Source organism: Cygnus olor, chromosome 15 (assembly GCF_009769625.2).
Source record: "Cygnus olor isolate bCygOlo1 chromosome 15, bCygOlo1.pri.v2, whole genome shotgun sequence".
NCBI classification, from domain to species: domain Eukaryota; kingdom Metazoa; phylum Chordata; class Aves; order Anseriformes; family Anatidae; genus Cygnus; species Cygnus olor.
Window position 1 is genome coordinate 2,999,738 of NC_049183.1, and position 22,177 is coordinate 3,021,914.

The following is a 22,177-nucleotide window of genomic DNA, read 5'->3' on the forward strand; positions in this document are numbered from 1 at the left end:
TATATTGATCTTTTTTTATGTATAAGATCTGCTCTTCATAGCCTCCAGTGCTGAGTTTTTAAAGAATTACTCTATGTCCATATGTTGGCATGCACTTTTGAACCCATGCATCTGAAAATAAATAAATAAATAAAATGCTGTCTGCAATCAGTTCTGCCTGAGCAGTAAGTGAAAAATTAGAGTCATTCAGATAGTGAAATATTCATATTGTATTCTAGTCTTATGAGGGATTGCATTACTTTAAAATTACAATGCCTACTTACAGTCCCTGTTTCTCTTGTCTGAGGTAATGAAATGAGGGTACCGGCCAATTAATGAAAACATCTTTCATTAACAATTATAATCCAGATAAAATTAAAATATGTGTTTTGAAAGTCACTTTCTTTTGGAAATCTCTGCTTTTTTAAGTCTACTGCTGTAAACCATAATGTTCAGTCTTGTAAATATTATCGAAGGTGCTAATGTAATAGAAACTTACTTTATATAATTTCAGATATTGTTTGAATTTTCATTGTGTTCCATCTGTGATATTTTTAATTTTTTCTCCTCTTTATGTTGGTATGATAAGTAATTTGATCCAAACATTTGATGCTGATTTAAGATAAAATTAATGTGTTTGCACTGAAATGTTTCTATGTGTCAGAATAAAAGCTGGTCTGAGTTTCACATCTGGACTGGTTTATGCTTTGCCCTGGTATCAGTGATGGATTAGCTGGCAGTTTGGGTTTGAACCTAGCCTTTTACAAAAGTTCAAAGCTGTCAGTTTTTTGGGTTTTGCATAGGATGCTGATGTAGCTCAGTTACACACATTGGCTTTCATTGCAGGCACTTTTTAAGGTAAATGCACTTGAATATTGCTTTGTCCTTATTAAATATAGTTTTTGTTCATTACATAAGACTTCTCTTGCTGTGCTTCATGCTTCAAACTCTTCTAAAGTAAGATTCAAAGTAAAGGGTTATATAAACGGTCAGGTTTATGCCATCAAGCAGATCAAAGGGAATATTCCTCACAATTGCAGTTAATTTATGTCATTTGAAAATGTAATTACCTCGTGATTATTACCTGCTTTACACAGTTCTATGTTGTATTTTCAAGAGGGAGTTATGCTCTAGGCTGCTAGTGGACAGGAGCAGTAAGCAGACTGGCTATAATCTGAATCGTGCAGTTCTTCCTCTGGCATATGCCCTGTTCACATTACAGGGTGGGTAGAAGTGAGAACAGGAATTGCATATTTTGCTTCAGTAGTTGTAATAAATCAGTGAATTGGTAGAGATTCTCCTGTTTCTAATGGAGCTAGTTCTCAGCATATGTTTCAGGCTGTTAATATATGTATTTTGCAGGATGTGTACATTGGTAATGAAATACTTTCTATCGAAAAGTGTTGTGTTTTCTTGTATATATTTTTTTTTCTAGGAAACCTTGACTTTAAAATAATCTTTTAGAAACAGCTGTGTAATTTAATTTTTTTGAGGACTGCCAATAACTGCTTGAATTATTCTGTAGACGATCAGGTGAAGCTGGGGTTAAATAGATAAAGAGAAGTTGGTAGCGGTTTTGCCCAAAGTCTTGTTTAAGCCTCACTAGTCTTCTGTTTTTTTCCTGTAGCAGTTTGACAAAATTGCCTTTCCTACCAGCAGCCTGTTAGGTGCTGTGCACAGAAACAAAACCCTATTGTTTTAGATTTTCTTTCATATCATGTAGGTGTCTATGCCATACCACCCACACAGTAAAGCAAGTGAGCTGTGAAATATATTCATTGTTAGAGTACAGGGGAAATGGAGGCAAGCAATCAGCAGTAATAATGTACGACAGCAAGGGGAGGCTGCCAACATTACCTGCATTATTTCGGTTGCCTTTTTCATTATAGGTTCGGGAAATAGGCAGCAATTCGATTATGGCATGATTTGGGATGGAATTGCTTGCCGTTCACTGACCCTGTCACAAGGGGATCAAATGAGAAGTCAGCTCAAATAAAGTTTATAGTGCATTAACTGGACCAAGCATTGCCTAGCCTGGGAGCATGATTTTTCATCTTCGAGGGTTTTGTAACTGCTTCTCAGATATATTTGTACCTTAAGGCGAGGGTTGGGGGGGCGGGGGGAGGGGGGGGAGGAGGGTGGAGAAAAGAGGGGAGGATAAAAAAAAAAAAAAAGGATTGGCTGAGATGTATAGGAATGAGCTTGTTGGCCAATAGTGTACGTTCCCCTCCCATGTGCAAATCTCAGCTCTCTGGCTTGTGAGAAATAGCATGATTAATAACACTGAGGGAGCCTGCCTGTTGGATTATTAATTTTCCATCCCTTTTCCCTTCTCTTACGCATACCCCTGATGCTTTGCCTTTTTTAAAAAAGCTTTTCTATTTCTTTTTTTCCTCTTTTTTTTTTTTTTTTTTTTTTTTTCCCCATGGAGCTAACCACTAGCCACTAACATTCTCGTGGCTATCCAACCCTGCAAGGGCTTACTTCACAGTGGGGTGAGTTTGTATATTAAAACAGGGGATTCAGCCAGGAAGCAGCAACAAGAGGAAAAAATAAAAATAAAAAAATAAAAAAGGAGAGAAAGCAAAAACATCCCTTTGACGCTTGATTACAAGTATAGTTGCCTTTAGCTACAACTGCTAAAACTATAGCTAATGCTGACCTAGGAGGCAAAAAATGTGTTGCAGTGTCTGTCTGCTAGTTCTAGAGGGTACTGCACTGCATGGGCAGATAAACATTCTTTCTTATTATTCAAACTAATTAAAATTGGCCCTTGATTGCATAGAGAGGGTGCAAATTGATCGGAAATGGGAGTTAATAATAGGTAATTGGACAAGCTACTTTTTCTTTTTTTTGGTGATGCTCGTGTTTTTTTCCTTTTTCCTTACACAAGACTTTTACAAGACTCATTAGACTGTAAACAGTTTTTGTATTGCAATCACAAATATATCATTAAGTTTTACGATTTTCATGGAATAAATATGATAAAACTACCGTTAATAGATCAGTAGTATTTTTAGTGGGGGAGTTTCATGCCAGCTGAGGACATTGGAGCCGAAATTTGATGCAATGGGAGCTAATGATGTTTACACGTGCATGTGATACCTTGTGGTTCTCGCTTTTGATTCGCTGACCAGGTCATGTGTCCAGTCTATATAAAGGAAATATGTGATGTGGGAGTTCCATTTGGATTTCAGATGTCTAGATTTGATTGGTTTTATGAAGGTAGCATGTTATAATACTGTGCAATGCATTTTTTTTTTTATTTCAAATTAACATGGCAGGATTAAGAAATTTGCTGTTGTTAATTCACAGTATAATACGAGATACCCAAGAATTTCCTGTCTTGAAACATATTGCAGCATATATATACTTCTTAATTAAGTGGTTAATTAGTACCAAGTAATTTTCATAAATATAACTATACATTTACATGTGTATGTATACATGCAATTGGTACTTCTGTGAAAGGAGCAGACAAGGTAATGCAACAAGAAAGCTGGATTTGTGTCTTTTTAGTGGAGACAGGATGGGGTGATCTACTTTTTTTCTAATTTGTGCTGTACTTGTCAAGTGATGAGAAAACAAGGAATACAGTATAGCTTTTGGGTATTCTTATAATATACATATAAGAACTGGTTTTCTTTTTTTTTTTTTTTCCTGAATTTGTTTTCTTATTTTTCTCTTGTGATTTAAAAGCATTGTTACAAGAGAGACAAAAGATTTCCTACCTAATAACAAAAGCAGTGTACATGCAGGCATTCCGAACATACGTCTTCAAGCATTTAGCTGAAAGGGAATATTTTATAAATTTTATGTACTTTTTCATGTCACTCTTTAAAAATATATACTGTAAACAAGCTAATATAATGCCATGTCAGAATTCAATGTATTTTATTATGTTTAGTATTCCATATGAGGTCTTAAGTGGCACACACATCATCATTCTTAATTTTTGATGGGTGCCTATTGGGAATTCTTACCTTACCGTGGAAGGACCTATTTAGTTCCTGGTAGTTTACAACGTTGTTACAAAAATACAGTTTCCAGCTCAGGTTTGAGATGCATGGAAAACCTGTGAGCAGTGCTTTTTATTTTGGCTATTTATTGTTAAAACCTGTAAGTTATCAGTACGGTAGTAGAAGAAATTGTCATTGATTACTGGGCCTTAATTGTTTTTTATTCCATTAATGTTAGTGATCCCAAGTTTTGATATGCATGAACACTGATATTTAGTGAAATAAAAACATTGAAACTGTTGTGGCTTATTATTCTTAAACCACTATTGGTGATAATGCCTTTTATTTTTAAATATATGTTCTACTTTTGATTTTATAACAGAATTACTCCCATATAATGCTGAAACATTTAAACATGAAAACAAATATTCCGAGTCCAGTCCCACTCGGATACTTGTATGTGATATTTTATCTTTTCATCTGTTGTTGCTGAGTAATAGCCTGACACGTCTGTGTCAACTAATGCCTTATTTTGACAATTAGCTACTGTAATAGTAGCTTTGAAAAATGCCTTATGCTAAAATAGTCTTTTTTTTTTAAGAATGGCTGAATATTAATTTTGTTCCTTTTGATACCAGAAAATTAGGTCATGTTAAAGAATAGAGGGAAATGTAATTTTTTGATTGAGCAGTTGAGCCAATGGTCTTGCAAACTCAGACTACAAAGGAAGAATAAAACTTTGTGATCTCTAAAATGCTAAACTGGTATCATTTATTGAGCATGTTGAATTTTCACCACAGCAATTATAGATTTGTCAGGCGTTATGAAGCTAGTGCATGTAGTCTTTATTGAATTTTGTAATCTAATGTAGTGTTACAATACATAAAAACTTGAAGCCAATATCAGTATCAGTAAGATTTTTTTCTATATTTGCATTTTTCCTTTTGTTAGTATTTTAAACTATTTTTTAAAATGAAACAGAACACTTACAGATACTGTTATGACTTCTGAGCTTTCTAGAAGAAAATCTATCTATAAAAATAACTGGAAATAAAGTAATTGACAGGAAATTAATCTGTAACAACTGCTTGAAAATATGTAATTGGTAGGATCTCTCGTAGCGCTCATGTGGAGCAGTATTGCTGTAGTATGGGCACTTTCACCATATTGTAACGGTGACAGATTTGTCTGTAAGTCTGCCTCCAAACCATGCAAGTCTTAGCTTATCTCAGTTTGAATTCAGTGTTGAGACACATGTATCTAAATCTTGGTAATCTCAAGAATGTACAGCGTTTGTGAGGATGAATTATTTATTATTCTTCAGTCTTCAATTGCTTTATTATTTATGTACTTAACTGTTCTATCCATCTATCACAATCACATCTCATGATAAAAAGAGCTTCCTTATTTCTATAGGTCGGTATTTATGATGTGTCCACAGTTCTAAAGACTACTGTTAGTAATTCCTAAAGCTCTTAGGGAAGTGATTAGGGAGTCATGATTGCTTACAAATTGAGTCTTTTTTCTGCTTGACACTGATCCTGTGATAGTCTCCCCACTTAATCCTCACTAGCAATTTGCCTATAGTTGCAGCTAACAGGAGGTGATTAGAGGGGAGTTGCCTACTGCCTTTTTACTTCTGTTGTAGTAGTGTTAGACAGGGGCTAGTGAATCAAAGCTGTTTTCCTATTAACTCAACACCTCCTAATGCATTAGAGCCGGTTTTATCTAATAACAGTGTTCAGCTTCTAGTGCTATTTTAATGTTGTTTGGTGTTCCTATTAAAACATTGCAATGAGAATTTTTAAAAATAGAAAACAGTGTGAAACAGAATACTGAAAGATGAAAACAAAATAATGAAACAAACAGGTCTCATCTTTATCATTGTGTGCATGTAACCCGAACTAACATTGCTGACAATTTTCACTCTGCATCAATAAGCAAGTAGACCCTATTTTCTCTTTGCATTATTTAAATTGCAATCCTGGCGGCAGGTAACTGATGTAGTACTTCAGAGGTGATGATGCAATATGTTTACAAATGAGAACAGCATCAATGAGAAGGTGATAAGGAAAGTAACTTTTCCAAGTATCAATGACAATGAAGAATAAGATGTGCCTGAGTAAAAAATTCATAAAATGTGTATTTTATTTTGACGCACCTGTAAAACATATCAAGTATTAGTTGGCACGTATTTTATTGGTATGATGCAGAATATTCACCCTGAAGTCTACATTCCTTAGCATTTATGAATTTTATTTTAAATATTTAAAATACTTAGCATTGTATTCTTTATTGCCAGAGTTCCTCAATTTTGTAATTCATTAGTTTTAAAGAAACTATAATAATGGATTAAAAAGACCTCTTTAGTGACATACAGTCTCAAAATGTCCAACAGCAAGTTGACTTGGGTTTGCTTTTTGATGTCAGTGAATTAAGTGTCCTTTTCTAGGATTCACAGCATGCATCAAGTACAATGCATATATATTGCATAGTGTTTCAACTGCAATTTCTTGACTTTATGGAGCCTACCAGTGAGGTAGGTGTTAAAGCTACGTTTGTGTTACAGGCACTGTAAATAAGGTTACCATCAAGTTACAATTGCTAGTTCAAGTGCAGAAACACAAAGGTGGCAGCTAACAAGCACATCTCCTTAGTTCAGGAGATTGGTTGAGGAGTAAGGTACAAAAGAGGTGGCATCTGTAGTTATTTCAAGGTTTATCTAACAATCTCTGTTTATCCTTACAATTTCTTTATCGCCTTTCAGTTGTTGGGGTTAATTTTGCTGATGATAAAGTGGTTTTTGTTTGTTTTTTACTTATGTATTTTACAGGATATAATATGAGCAGGTTATATCTTAACATGCATTAACAAATTGAAGTAGAGTGCTAAAAATGTAGGAAAACACATAGTAGCTAAGTGTTGGCTCTAACTTCATCTGTTCATCCTGGTGAGAGTGACAGAAACATCAAAATTGTCACCTGCAATCACAGTTGCCTGTCTGATTTGATCCTGTAGGACAAGAACAAACAAAATTGCACAAAATTTTCTGCTTTTAGATTGTTGGGAGATTGGCTTATACATAGTAGACACTTTTAGCTAGATAAATGCATCTTGATATACTGATGTCATAAAACATAGGCACAGTGTCATAGGTTCTGGAATTTGTTAAAAGTGTATCATGGATTTTGTAGGTACATTTTCAAGCACACATCTTCTCTTAAAAACAACCAAGATGGCTTAGCTCTGTGTCAGAATGATATTTTCAATGCTTTTGTTTATTTCAGAGAAGTGCAAAGTATGAACAAATTCCATTGGTGTGCTTATGTCTCTTTCCGCTTGCCTGGCAAAAGTGGATAGAACAGTAACAGTAGGTCACTCCAAAATCACTGTTCTTTGTTTTTCATTTCCCATACTGTTGTGTTCTTGTATGAAGCTGCCAGCTATATAGGAAAAAAAAAACAAAAAACACATCCCTGATAGAAGGTGCTCAAGCCAAAAATTCTTGTGTCAAATCCTTGGAAGCATTGGCCTGATCATGAAGAAATCCAAGCTGTTACTGAATTCTGTTATGGATCCCATTTTGCAGGAGGCTTTTGATGAAGAGGAACTCTGTTATCATTCAGTATTTACATTTTGCCTGCATTGTGCTATCATATTTTTAATATGAATATGCATGCAAAATGTACCCCATACGTTTCCATAAGCAAGCCAAGTAATAACACTTGTCTTCTCATTAGGGAAATGGAAGTCAGATGAATAAACTATGTTCTGATGTATGTTAGTTTGTGTTCCCTTTTCTATGTGGCAAATTTTAAACTTTAAAAATGAGATAAATCATACAATATAGAAGCTGCTGAGCTTCTGGTATCATTAAGCCGTAAGCACAAAAATGCCTTTCAGAACTATTTCTGATTTTTTTTCATTTTTTTTAAAGGTACTAAATACAGAACCGTAGAGATGTATATAGTCTCTTCATATGTTGCTCTAAGCTACTGCCTGTTAGGCCATCTCTCTTCCACAGCCATAACACTGCTTGATAGCTAGGCCTTTGAAGTCTGCTTTGTTTATTTTTGTAATTAGTGTACTTTAGTAATAAGTGAAATATGACCAATTAATCTTTTAAAGGACACTGAACAACAGTTTTCAGTTCCTTTTTTTTTTTCTGTGCCATTTTCATAAGAAAAGGAGGTTCTTTGACTTCCTGAAATTCTGTTGAAACAGTTGAAATTTTAAATTTCCAGAGTTATAATGGCAATATATATATATATATATATATATATATATATATTTAATCTAATGAGCTATTAATTGTGATAGAACAAAACACTATTTTAGGGCTTTAAAACTTAAAGATAGTATTTATCTAAAAGGTAAACTTCTATATTTCAAGGCCTACCTGGTGTAATGAAGTACAACATTTCTCCTGAGGCATGCTGTGGGATCACAAGTTTAGGTGGAGGCACATCAGAGTGACTTCCAGTTCCAGGTAACCTGTCCATGTCCTCAGGCTGTGTCAGGATGAAAGCTATGGGCAGGCAGTCTCCTCTTCTGCAATCACTGGAAACGATACCCAGGTGCATCGAGTACAAAAAGACAAAGACCACAGAGCGTGTTTCAGATCGAACCTGCCCTAGAACATGTCCAGAACCAGAGGAAATCACAACTGAAGCACAGCTCTATTTATGGTTGCAGGCACTCCAAATTCCTGAGATGTATGGTATTGACGTGTAGTTTCTTTTCCATATATGTCAGTGAATCATCTGTTAGCACATCGATGTTATAGTTCCTTCAAAGTGCAGCTCCTTGTTTTACAGTGACTGTTTAAATAGCATTGGGATGTTTTATTTGCCTCGTCTGTGGTTTTAGGATAAAAATGTGGAAACTGGTAAGAGGGGGGAAAGCCTGCTTTGGTAATTTCACCATGAGAAAACTTAGTTTGGTCTCTAAGGGTGAAATTGAATTGTTTCATGCTGAAGTACCACAATTAATACAGATTAGGACAATCAGTGACCTTTGTTTGTGCATCTTCTTTAATGGTCAGACTTTAGCGTACGTGATTGGACTTGGGTGTCAGGTCTTCTAAGGGTCTCATTTCTGATGAAAGGCTTTTACAAATCCCAGTGCAATGAGCAGTTCTGTCATTGGGCCCCAGGCTGTACCTCAGCAAAATCAGGTCTGTGGCATTCATTTTACTGCAGTTTTGGGGATGGGGAGGGAGGGAAGGCTTCAATGAATCCAAAAATGATACGACTGACTAACCATTGCTTGTATTTTCAGTAATACTGGAATATATTTATAATCAAATTCTAGAGAATTACTATTCTTTTGAGCACATCTGAAGTTACAGCAAACCAAAGCATCTCTAGCACTGTTTTTTTTTCTTTTTTTTTTTTTTTGTCCTGTAGTAGAAAGACCTCTGCAAAAGGCCAACTGAATCTTCTTTTGTATGTCCAATTAGTCTCTTGCATAGCTGCTTTCTGGGGAGAGTGGGAAAATCGGAGCCTATACCTCATTCACCTGTAAGGAGAAAAAAGATGTCACTGCAAATGACTAAGGAAGTCCCACCCTTCCTTGTACCTGATAGGTGTTCATTGAACCAAATCCTGAAAATCATCTGGGTGAAGCTAGCCTGTTTGCTTTTGGGTTAATTTAAGCTAAGTCAGTTTCCCAGTCTTGTTCACCTATATGCATTCACAGGGCTGGTACCTGTGAGTGCGCAGTGCAGTGGTTGGTGTGGGCAGTTAGAAACTGGATGACTGGGACCATTTTTCAGAAACAGTATCTGCTCTACAATATTATCACTGAACTATGGCATTATTAAATAAAGGGAAGAAGAGGAAGAAGTTCATGGGTAATTCTGTGGTTTCCAGTACATTTTTATATACCCTGTTAGCATATTTAAAACCTATTTAAAAATACATACTGTGCTAGTATAAATGCAAATCAGGACAGCTCAGAACTGTGTTTGGAACATCACGTGTCCTGCACAGGACATTCTAAGTCCTTTCTAACTTAAATGGCAAAGATGATGGTTTTGGATAATGGCTAGCTGTTAGCATGTAAGTTATTTACTGGAGAATTAATTCTAGCTTTGTTAGAATGTCTGAGAATTCTAGCACTACATTTACTTCTTTTTTTTCTTTCTCTTTAAATAAGCTGGGATACATAATTGGATACACTATTCAATACTTTATTCTTCCTGAAATTATCTATGGTTTGCTTGTGGAAGTGGATATATGTAAAAAGAGAAACAAAACCCCAAATAAGAAAGCAACATTGACAATGTAAGGCAGAAGTTATTCTGATAGTTATTGCAAAACATTATTCTGTTTATATGAGAATATTGAAATTTCTAGAAAGTGTCAAGGATATTTTTCTTGCTTGAATATTATAGTATAGTTTAACAACCATCGAAATGTTAATTTATCAAATTTTTTGTTGGGATTTAGCTATTTAAAGTAAAATTGTAGCAACCCCATTGCTTGTATTTTAGAGTGTGTCTTTTGTTCTTCTGGTCAAGCATTCTTCTTCAAAATTGACTACTATCAGATATTTCAGGGGCAAAGACTGAATAATAAGTAGGTAAGAGATAATATGCTTTTTGCAAAGATTTTACCTTCGTCTTCTGCAGATAGGTACTGATGTAAAGTATAAAATGTAATATCCATATGACATCTGGGAGTTTTTTTTCTTTTAAAAAGTGTAACTGCTTCTCCATATCAACTTCATCCCCTTTGCTCCTTTCTGAGGTCTTTCCTTAAAAGCATCTAAGTTCTTTTATGAATTTTGAATTTCCCTGTATGTAAAAGTAAACCTTTTTTGTCTGACAGTCCATTTTTATCCCTTCTCTGACATACTATGTTTGTTGTTTGGTGTTGAAGAGAGAGAGGGAAACGCATATTTACTATTTAGAATATTACTTCATTAAAAAGTCCTAAGCACAAAGCATTGTTAAAGAGGGATTACTTTTTGAAGAGCCAGCCTAAGAAAACAGAAAAGTTTATACAGTCAGCATGGCTATCCTAACAATTTTGTTCACAGAGACATCAAGGTTTCAATTTCCCATCAGCAATGAATCTATTTCTTTATGATGATAGAAAACATCAGATTTTAGCAGGGTGTCTGAATGGAAGATAATCACATCTGTAAATGCTTGTTGCCTTTTTCCTGAATACTTTGAAAAAATTACTTGGTTTCAGTAGTTCTAATAAGACTTTTTATATACTTCTTTACATAGAACAGTAGAAGGTAAGTGTATTTATTTTGCTTCCTTGTGCATTGGTTTTGTTTCTTTCCTGAGGGACTTTTTTGGTTATTGTTTAGGTTGTGGGAAATTTGAGAGATTTGGCAGTGTGAAAGCTATAGGCAAAAATTGTTCTTCAACCCCGTCCTTTGAAAGTTTCCTGAAGATAGCAGGGCTTTGGGGATATAATTCTGGCATTCAACTATACGACTGTAAGGCTGATGTAAAGAATTTTTCTTCTGTGATAGGCTGAATAAAAGTTTCTTGTGCCTGGATACAGGCACGTGAGAAATGTGTTGGTCTAAACCAAAATAAATTTGGTCTGCCAACTGAGCCAATAGTCTTTGGAGAACTGGTGTAACATGTGCCCAGTGAAAGATATTCCAAGTAAATGAGCAGTCATATTCTTAATTTTTTGTTTCTGAGTGCTTTAACAATAGATCTTCATGCAAAAAAAAAAAAAAAAAAAAAAGCTCTACTTTTTATGCATACCACAAATGGACAATGTGAGGATGTACAGTTGAGGAAAAAAAATAGAATCATAGAATCATGGATTATCTGTTGGAAGGGACCCACAAGGATCATAGAGTCCAACTCCTGGGTCCCCAGAGGACCACCCAAAAAATCAGACCATGTGTATGAAAGCGTTCTCCAAATGCTTCTTGAACCTGTATTGGATCTACCCAACGCATTAGAGAAGAGACTCTTGGCCTCTGAGAGCCATCTATATCTCCAAAAATCAATTTAAGGTATTCCTAATACACTCCCTACTGGGGCTCTAATACAATCTCCTGTGGGTGTTTCCACAATCCACTGAGACCACCTCTTTTCTAGACTCACTGTCAGTCAGCTGGTGTGTCTGAAGCTTAATATAACTTATTCCATTATTGTGACAGTATATGCAGTAGCTTGCATTTGCTCCACCAGCTGTCTTATTGTTCTGATAAAATATAAAAACAGTATCCACTTCAAAAACATAATAATGGCAGAATTCTGCTCCTTGATCATTCACTATTTTGTTTTATCAGGTGTATTTCTAACGTTGTGAAACTCGAGTTAGTGGAGGATAAAACCAGTGTACATTACTAAATGCACAGAACACGTATCTGTCTCAGGAGGTCTCTAAGTTAGAGTAGAAGCATTTAAGTAGTGCACTTGAAATCTTAACAGTCTAATCAAAGAGCTATTAGTAGTTCAGGCTTAATATTTACAAAGACAAAGAAAAAGACAATAAACTATCAGAGAATGACCCTCCATAATAATACAACAGTTGAAGTTGTTGTGTGCACAATTCCGTTATCTTCCTGCTTTTCTCTGCTGTTGTGCACTGCTCCCTTTGCTCCCTTTTTAGGGGGTCAAATAATCGACATCTCAAGTTATTTGCCAGGAAAAATATGGTGCATGATTGCCAGGGAACATGATATTGATATTGATGACTTCTTCCTCCTTATTCTAGAGTACATGTAGCTCTACTTTACATATATATTTTTAACATGCTTTTACAAATTGATTTTTCTTAAATAGTCTGCAGTTTCCTGTCAGATCAACATCCACTGTATGTGGAGCATCTGATATACGTTGGAAGAGATGGTGCATTTTACGTTAGATGTTTTTTCTTTGTTGCAACTAAAATGGTTTTGAACAGTTCCAATATCTGCTCATCTTTTATTAGCCACGGATCTGTTGTTTTCAGCTCTCCAATGCTTGTGTTCCTGTAGGCTGGATATCATATCCCCACTTTGGAGACCTCTGGTAGCAACTGTTGCCAGCAGTTATATTCCTCCTGTCTATATAAAAATTATAGTTATATCCCATAATTCTGTAACAGTAAGTAAAAAGAGATCATACTAATGACTGAGTAATTTATGCACCCCATTTTAGGAAACGGGGCACATAAACTTTTTGGTGACACTTAACAGGATCATGTCAACAGGTCTGTCCTTTTCAGAGAAATGAAAGGGACCTAGAGATTTATTATAGAAGTCCCCAGAACTGTGTAGTAGTGCTACCTGTTATTTCACAGAGACATTAAAAATCATGCTCTAAATACCTTATAGAAGTCTATTCTACATAGTCTTCTGTTATTTTCAGAATACATTATATAAAGTTGTACTAGCAGCTTAGTACTTTGACCAGTCAGTGTTAAAAGTGACGTGTATTTTTGTAAGCACATCCAAGGCAGAGGTGTAAGAGTTGCCTTTTCCTTGTTTGAACTCCCAAAGCATCTTTTCTGTATGTAAATAATAATAATAATAAATCATACCAGCTTGTTAGTACTTTAATCTTCTATTTATTTTTTTCATCATATCAAAATATCAAAGTTGATTCTTTCTGCACCTATAGAGAAGAAGGTAACTATTTTGTTTAGAGCTGTCTGTTACATAGAGGGATAGCAGTGTATTCATATTATTGCATGCCTTTATTACATATTATTACATGCCTTATATATATTGCAACATAACTACTTTTTCCAGGATCAGCTTTGTGTTGAATTTAAAGGCCTTTTCTGTTAAAGGGAAGCATTATTTAGCAGTGCATTGAAGTTGGAATGGACATAAGATCTGTGACTCCTCCACCTTGATTTCTGTCACAGCATTCAGGAAATACAGTTAGATTTCTGTTAAACAGCAAGAAAAGCCTGTGTGTTGATGCAAAGCAGAATTGTTTTATCTCAGCCGTCTGTTCATTGTGGGAAACGATAGCATGGTAAGTAATAAAAGTAACAAATAACCATGATGTCTGAGTTGTCAAAAGATATGTTTAATTTGCTTTGCATATAAGTTTGAATGTTCCAAGTTTGTGGATTTGGAAAGCACCTCACCATAAACTATCCAGAAGTTTAATTATCTTATTCTGTTACGTTAAATTACTTAACAGCTTCTTCAAAGATGCTGTTCTGTGTTTGAATAAATACAACATGCAAAAATGTGAAAATTGCTTTTAGTATGATACCCAAGTGGGAAATAGTGGCTTTCTGGTGTCATATTTTGAAGAGTTATTTAAAGATGCACAAAAGGACACTGTCACTCTGTTATTAATGTTAAAAATTGTTGATGCTTTGTGCAGTGTGTTTTTCTAATTAAAGGAAAGCTGTAGAGTACCATTTCCATAATCGACATGGGAACAGAAACTCAGCAAAATTCCATGTATTTGCAGTGAAACTGCTTCTCAGCAACATAAAAATGGCTTTTATAGCATAAAGGCTGTAATTAGAATAAGTCAAATCAGTTGGAAATGATTAAAGCCAGAATAGGCTAAGCTGCCTTCTAAATATTTGTCTGGAGATTAGCCCTACTCTTACAGCCCCTGAGAAGCATCTTTGATTTACTTATAATGCTTGACATGGCAAAGATAATCCTGCAGAAGGCAAATGAACACAAATTTAGATGTGCTGTTAGGCTCTCTTTGTTGATTTGACAGGAGGCAGCATATTGGAAGTGATGTTGGAGAGAAATGAGTATAGGGTCACATTAGACAAATTGCTTAAAAAAAAAAAGATCATCAATTTAAATTATTTTAAAAATGTACTCATTCTTTGAAGCTTTTAGGATGCACTTTAGAAGTCCATGTGGAATAATTTTCCGCAAGTCTGTGCGACAGTTGATGTGAGTCTCATTGTATTTTAAATTATAGTCCTGAGATGGAACTTTCTGCTTGTTGCTTGTCTGACATCAACTATTAAAATACAAGTAAAGCTTGACAGGTATAAATTTGAAGAAGAAAAGAGATTATGTAAGAAGATCAGAATTGTTAATATTAATCAGCTAGTTTTAGGAGAATGGTGATTTGCTATATAGAACAGTTCTGGTAAAAGAACAAACAAGCACACAAACAAAAACCAGACAGTGTGCAGCCAGTTTCTTACTGGCACCCCTTTACTGCACTTTTGATAGCCTGAGAAGAAAAGAGAGAGGGAACTAATGCAGTTGATGGATTGGAAGCATGGACTGGCCATTGCATTAACTTGTAGATTTAATGGCATCTGCAAAAAGTAACTATTATGAAAGCCAGCCTGTATTTTCAGATGATGAATCTCAGTATCAGTGTTAATGCTTGATTGCATATGGTGTAATGATACAGAGAGGTGAAAAATTGTGAAATACATAAAACTGGAGGATTAGAAATTATTTTGAAATGTTTGATTTATGACAAGAATTTGACTAATTTGTACTTCATGTAGTTTTCCTCTCATTTATAATCTCAAGAACACCCCGAACTTTTTGTTTAGCTGGTGAAAATGTAATCAGTCTAATGTATTCTCTTACTGAATTTTAAACAAGACCATTAAAACTCCTTTAACGTGCTAAAGTAAGCTTCAGAGAGGGTTTCCATTTCATCTTTATTGAACTGAGGCTATAGCACTCTTTCCCTTAGCACCACAGTGAGAGGCTGTCAATAATTCAATAGCCATGGCCTTGATGGGCCAAGGCCTAACTTAGACTTTAAACAGAGCCAAGCAGCTTGTCAAAATGTGATGTGCTGTCAATGCCTGACTGATCTATACTGCATGAGATGTATCCCTGGGAATAAAAAGAAAGCAATTTTAGAAGTAGGCCTAGTGTGAAGCACCTGTTTGTTTGGAATTTTTAATAAGGGAAAGTTGTGTTAGTAATGAAATTCAATGAAGTCATTGAGTTTTTGGTTAGAAGACCCATGCTAAATTCCTGTCTAATAGAATTGGTGCGCTTCCAAGATCTTCAGGAAAAGGTGTCATGATATTTGTAAATATATAAGTGCCGTAGAGCAAGTTCACCAGGAGAGATACTTAAAAGCTAGTAATAAGTAACTTTGCTTAATCCGAATTAACTATTTACATCTTTCAGTTTTCTTGATATATTAATGTTCAGTATTGCAGTAATGGTACTATTTGAAAGCCATTTGTTTTCAGTTTTTTCCACACACCTAAACTGACATATATGATGCATTCATATAATTTCCAAATGCTCTGCATTGAATTTCTTTGTATTTTATAGTCCACTTGGAAGCTGAAAAATTACTTGTTTTTCTAAGATAATAGCTTAGGGAAAAAAAAAATATGGTAACTAATTGTATTCTAGTTCTCTTACATGTTTTATGTAAATGTATAAGCAGAATTATATCTAAGGTGCCTTTGAAAAGGTATAAGAAAGCTTAAATGAGACTTTCCCATATTTGTCTGAAAACAAAAAACCAACATTATTAAATGTGTATTTAATTGTTTTTAAAGTATTTCAATTTCACTCCTCCTGTTGCTTAGCTTCTCTTATGATAAGATTTACAGGAGAAAAGGAGAAAATTAACACTCCTATTCTCATTTTAAATGCATTTGTTTTGTCATCTTTTTCTTTACAAATTCCTGTTTTTTGAAGATTCCATATCTACAGAAAGTTTTATGAGACATGTATGTTCTCAGCCTTCAAGTAATGTTTTAACAGAGACATAAGAAACTACTAGAAAAATAAATGAGGCTATTTTAATGCTTTAGAAATGCTGAAAACTTGAGTTAATAAATTTGATGGTCATTTTTTTCATAAAACTTGGCTTATTTTAATTTTAAATAACTTTCTCCCTAAGTTCTCATTTTTCATGACATTTCAGTTTTAGTATTTGGTCTGTGTAGATGATATTGTAACTTTCATCTGTTGGGGGAGAGGAGGAAACACAGCACAATCGTAGAATCAGAGAATATCCTGAATTGGAAGGGACCTACAGGGATCATTCAGTGCAACTCCTGGCTCCACACAGACCTACCTAAAAACTAAACCGTATGTCTGAGTGTTGCCTAAACACTCAGTTCTTGAACTCTGGCAGGACAGAATAAAACATGATTGTTTCTCAAATAAGACTTTATTTTAATGATATGTGTGCCTCATGAATGTACACTAACCAGGCACGTGGGAGAACAGACCAATCCCCACCTCACTACAGCCTCCTTTAAGGTAACTGTAGAGAGCGATAAGCTCTACAGACTCGAGGAGACTCGAGGAGAGGAGACGGAGAGGAGAGGAGAGGAGAAGACAGGAGAGGAGATAAGATAAATACCAAATCAAAAGCTAAATATAGTGCTACATAAGTCAGTTTTCAGGCATGTTGATCTGCCAGCCTCAATTCTGCACATCCATACACTGTTTGGATTTCAGCATGTGTTTTGTAGTTGTTATGCATAGGTACCTTTTGCTAATGTAATCAGAAAAGAATCCACTAGGTTTTCTGATACTACCTTTCAATATGAAAGTATCCAAACCTTACAAATAAATTTATTTATTAGCTTTTGTGTATGGAAGGAACTGCATTTTTTGGAATCCTGGGTGTAGTACAAGTTTGAAAACAGCCTTGCTTATTGTACAAAATCATTAGAAGCTCTGTATCTGGGAAACAGAAGAAAGTCGAATGGCTAGGTGAAAGTGAATAAAAATGAGGAGACTCACAAACTGCTTTTGCTGCAGGGCTGGTTTTAATGAGCTTGTCCCTAATGAGTTGTCCCTGCAACTAGCTTCAGGCCTAAACAGATGAGGCAGGGGTTCTTCTAAATTTTTGATGGGATTTGCACTGGTTTTATGAGAAAGCAAGCAGTAGAGAGTGCTAAGTTGTGTCATGAATCTTTTACGAGACTGGATTGTTGTCCGTCTTGTCAATGGGGATTGTACGACCTGATTGCTAATAGAAGACATGCCACATGCTTGTTGTACTGACAAACTTGAATAAATCAGGCAGCATATATGTCAAGGAAAGATTTGGTTTGTCAGGAGCAGGAACTTGATGACCAATAAATGAGGTTTTCTAAAAATTCCGATCACTGTGCGTTGTTGAATTAGATTATTGAATGGTGTTGTTTGCAACTAGGTATAGACATTTACAGGAACAGACTGTTTCTGTAATAGAGCTTACCATGGACCATTTTACGTTGTTGTAATACAAAGTTAGATTTAAAAGAAATCAGTCATTTTTTGATGCTTTTATGTTATAAGATTTGTATTGCTAGATAAATTTTATTTTTAATTTTATGGACTTTTGTTGGTATTATAGTAGCAGGTTTTTTTTTAGCTCCAGGAGTAAGAGAGAACTTTTGTTGAAAATCTCTCAATTTAAGAGATTCTTTTTCATGTTTCAAAAAAGTCAATTGTTAACATGAAAAACTGTCCATAAAAATATTTCTTCTATTTGACTCATCCACCAATATTTTCCTGGTGGCTTAGAAGGTTAAAAAAATGCTTATCCAGCAACTTTTATTGTATGTAGTAGAGTGCTTTTTTTCCTTCATCTGTGTGTAGAGATGCATTGCACCCACATTGATCATATAATGCATATAAATTGGCCTTACTTTCCGTTGCTGCTTCTATTGAACTCACACCAACTTTTGGCAAGCAGGCTGTAGTATGAATATTTGTTTAAGTTTAAAGTCTAGTACTTTTCCACCATGTAAGTGTTGTTCAGAAAGTATAGGAAAAACTTAATTTCTTTGAAAATTGACATTTTGTAGGTAAATTAACTTCTAAAGCTGTTCCTCAAGTGTAGCTTGAGTCCTTATCTTGTATTTCATTTCCTGTAAAATATAAATACAGGTCAATGGTGGAAGGAAGATAAGTACATAATTTTTTGTTTTACAAAACTGAACTAAAAATTACTTGTGTGGAAAAAAAATAAAATCATTAACTAGGATATTATTCTTGTAAAATGATGTTTCTCCTTAAAGTTTATCAACTGAATAACAGTTGCATTAGAGATTTGGGATTTTTTTTTTTTCAACTGTAAATAGCAGAAACTCATTAATCAATGAATTCAAAAGTTGTCATGTTCATATATATTAATCTGTCTCCATGGTAGTTAATTAATTGGAATGAAAAACAGCAGAACTCAAAAGGAAAATGTGGGGAGAGGTAGGGGTCATCACAAATATATTTAACACTTTTCAGAGGCAAGGGTAAATTCTTTGAGATTAAAAAACATATACATCAAAACTTAGTTTTCTTTCTGTTGGTCAGTTATTTTCTGAACAAGACTATAATAAAAAGCTTTTCTTGCTAATTTTGATTAATCTCATTGAGCATTTTCAAGTACTGCTGTTAGTCAGTCCATACAGTAAAGATCATAAGCTCAGGGGAAGCTTTCTGTGTATTTGGTAGGGGAGCATAGGGGCAACTGTTCTGAAGGACATAGGTTGTAACCTATGGAAGGTGGGGAAATCTTAATCAGGTTAGATCTACTTCTGGAGGGAATGGTTAAAGCAAGCAACTTTGTTCATCCCAGCCGTGCAGTTGCTTAAATTAATAGTGGTAAATTCATATTCAGTGTTCGATAGGTTCCCATCAGTTCAGCTGTGTTTGTGCTCATGTGTGAGAGAGACAAGATTCTACTCCCTTGCTGGGGTAGATGATCCCCAAGTATGTGCTTTTCCTGAGAGATCTGTGGGGTTAAATTTCAGGCAGATGTGTATTAGGTTTTCATTATGGAGTGTGCAATTTCATCAGGAAGAATGTATTTGAGCTTTTGCCACTAGTGAAATGGTGTGTACCCTATTGCTTTCAGCATAAAGAAGAAATCCTCTTATCTTCCTTAAAAATTCATATAACATTAGATTTAGATACCAAAGTAAATAGCCAGATTTTCAGAAGAACCGATCGTCAAAGCTACGAGTCCTTTTTTGCTGTGGAGGTAGGGATGGGACTTTCCTTTCCTGGACCTAAATGGAAGCTAAGCTGTTTTTTTAAAACCTGGCCTTTATTTTGAGACTGAATGACTCAATCCCAGTTAAGATAGAAATTAAGTTTACAAAGTGAAGCTTATTTGACTTTTCTGTTTTGTTTTTCCATGGATCTTGTGATAAATGAATAGCCTTTCCCTCTTCCCATGCTGTCCTGAGATGTGGTTGTCATCAATACATCAGGAGAAATTAGTGCTTTGCATGAAGTTCTACTCATTTTAGTCCACTCTTAAATTATTTTTACAGTAAAAAACACAAGTTTCTCAAGTTAGCATATTGTATTTGATTTAGATGTGCAATATATGCTGATAGTTTTGGACTGTAAACATCAAATAGATTTAGTTTTGGCTTTTTGATGAACTTTCTTATCAGGCAGCTTCTAGTCAGCAGGAAGTTAAGTTGGCGGCTGGAACAATGACATTGAATTCCCTCCTTTTCTCCCTTGCTGCAGTATGTCTGTAACTGTTAGCCTTCCAGATGCACAGGAATCCATTCTCCTAAGCAGGATGTAGTAAAGGAAAAGGTATAGCAGGTACTTAGAACACATTATTTTGTAAGACTTAGGTGAATACTAAATGTAAATATTTTTACACTAAGTTTTCCTTCTCTCTTTTCTCCCTCAACTTTAGTATATTTTAAATACTGAATGCCTGGAGGATTTTCCTAAAATAAGTAAAGGTGTGTGCACTCTAGATTGTGTTCTAGCTTATATTAAATTTAAAGCGGTATAACTCTGGTGAAGTCATAAATGATTTTTTTTCACATGTAAAGGTTTTCGTGCTCTAGTTTTCCTTTAGTAGATTTAAAATGACTCATGACACGCTCTTGGACTGACAACACAGAAATGTTGCTCATCTATTAAGTAGGTTGGCCTAGGGAGAATTATTCTCCATCTCCAGACCAGCTTAGCTTAGTGTACTCACAGGACCTCTTCAGTTAATCCAATTATCTATGCTCAGTTATTGGCATTTCTACTCATTGGAAATTTTTATGTATTTCTAAATGTTTTTGAGGATCTGGATGGTGGCCACCAGCCTCCTTTGGAAATATCAAAAAGCTGATTGATTCACTTGATAGTGTGAGTGGAGCAAAGACATGGGTAAATTTGAGTAACTGATCTGAGGTTCAGTTGCTTTTTCTTTCTGGAGACTGCTGTTTCCTGTGTTACTCCCTGGAAAGTGTCAGTTTTATTGTGAGGTATTCAAATAACTAGGTTATTTGAATAATAATGTGTAAAAATGTGTGTTGTGATACTGCTTATGATTTTTTTTCTTTATTAGCTTGTTTTCGCATTTTTCTTAGAACAGGCTTACTAAACATGCTATATACTCCATCACAGCCATACACAGACAGTAACAACTACATATTGGTTTCAGCTGAGACCACTGGCCAGACCTCTTCCTCACCTCCCAATTCTCTAATCTAATCTAACTCTGTAGGGTTTATGGGGGTTCATTTAAGCAGCAGAAGCTGTGCTATAATTGTTACATGTGCCAGCAGTGATTTGTACCATCTGGGTATGAAAAAAAGAGGCTAGTACTACTGCGGAGAAAGATCTTTATTCTATTACTAAGCCAATATAATTCAAGAGCGGCTGCAGAGCAATTGGAAACTGAGAAATGGGCAGCTATGTAGTTATAGTGAAATGTCAAAGTATAATGAAACAAGGGAACTGTACTGCTTCATGATATGAGCCAAGTTACAAGCAGGTGGCAGCAGTAAATATGTATATAAATAACAATATGGATGAAATGTCAAGGTTTCCAGCTGGCTTTGTAAAGGCATTTCAGGAATATTATACTTAAAGTAACAACGTAGTTTGACAATTTAATACAAATATGTATTGCTTCAAAATTCATATATTTACATTAGAGGCTTAAGTATCCTCAGATTTTATCACACTTAAAATTTAGCTTCTTGCCTTACCTTTAGTTAAAACAGCCTAAAGGCTTGTGAAATTTCAAACCATACTTTGTGTTTTATGGGAGACTTCCTTTCACATCTGACACCTTGTTATTCCACATAATGAAACTTGCAGTATTTCCACTAGTATGTTTTTTCTTAATATGAATACCGACTAAGACAACTTGTGTGCAGTGTTACAGATCTGTATATGAAGTCCTGTTTCCATGCCAAGCCTGTAAATGTACATATGATGAAAAATGCAGTCCAAGTTTTTGCTGGCTAGGACAGAAGAAAAATGCTCTGAATAAAGACAGACCCTTCAGCCTGGAGAGCAGGCATAAACATTTTTAGAGAACTCTTCAGGACATTTCATTCTGAAGCCTAAAGTACCACCTTCTGCTATCAATT

At 35.1% G+C, this 22,177-nt stretch overlaps 1 protein-coding gene across 33 annotated transcripts in view; it reads left to right on the top strand.

Annotated features, from left to right (window-relative positions):
* RBFOX1 (RNA binding fox-1 homolog 1) overlaps positions 1–22,177 on the top strand; it is an 861,472-nt gene that overhangs the window by 653,085 nt on the left and 186,210 nt on the right. Inside the window, exon 1 of one of the 33 annotated variants that reach the window (XM_040574390.1) lies at positions 2,315–2,474. The exons of the other annotated variants lie outside the window; for them this stretch is intronic. The gene's annotated coding sequence lies outside the window, so the exon portion shown is untranslated. Of the gene's footprint in view, positions 1–2,314; positions 2,475–22,177 lie in introns of those variants that run through there. 33 annotated transcript variants of the gene reach the window in all.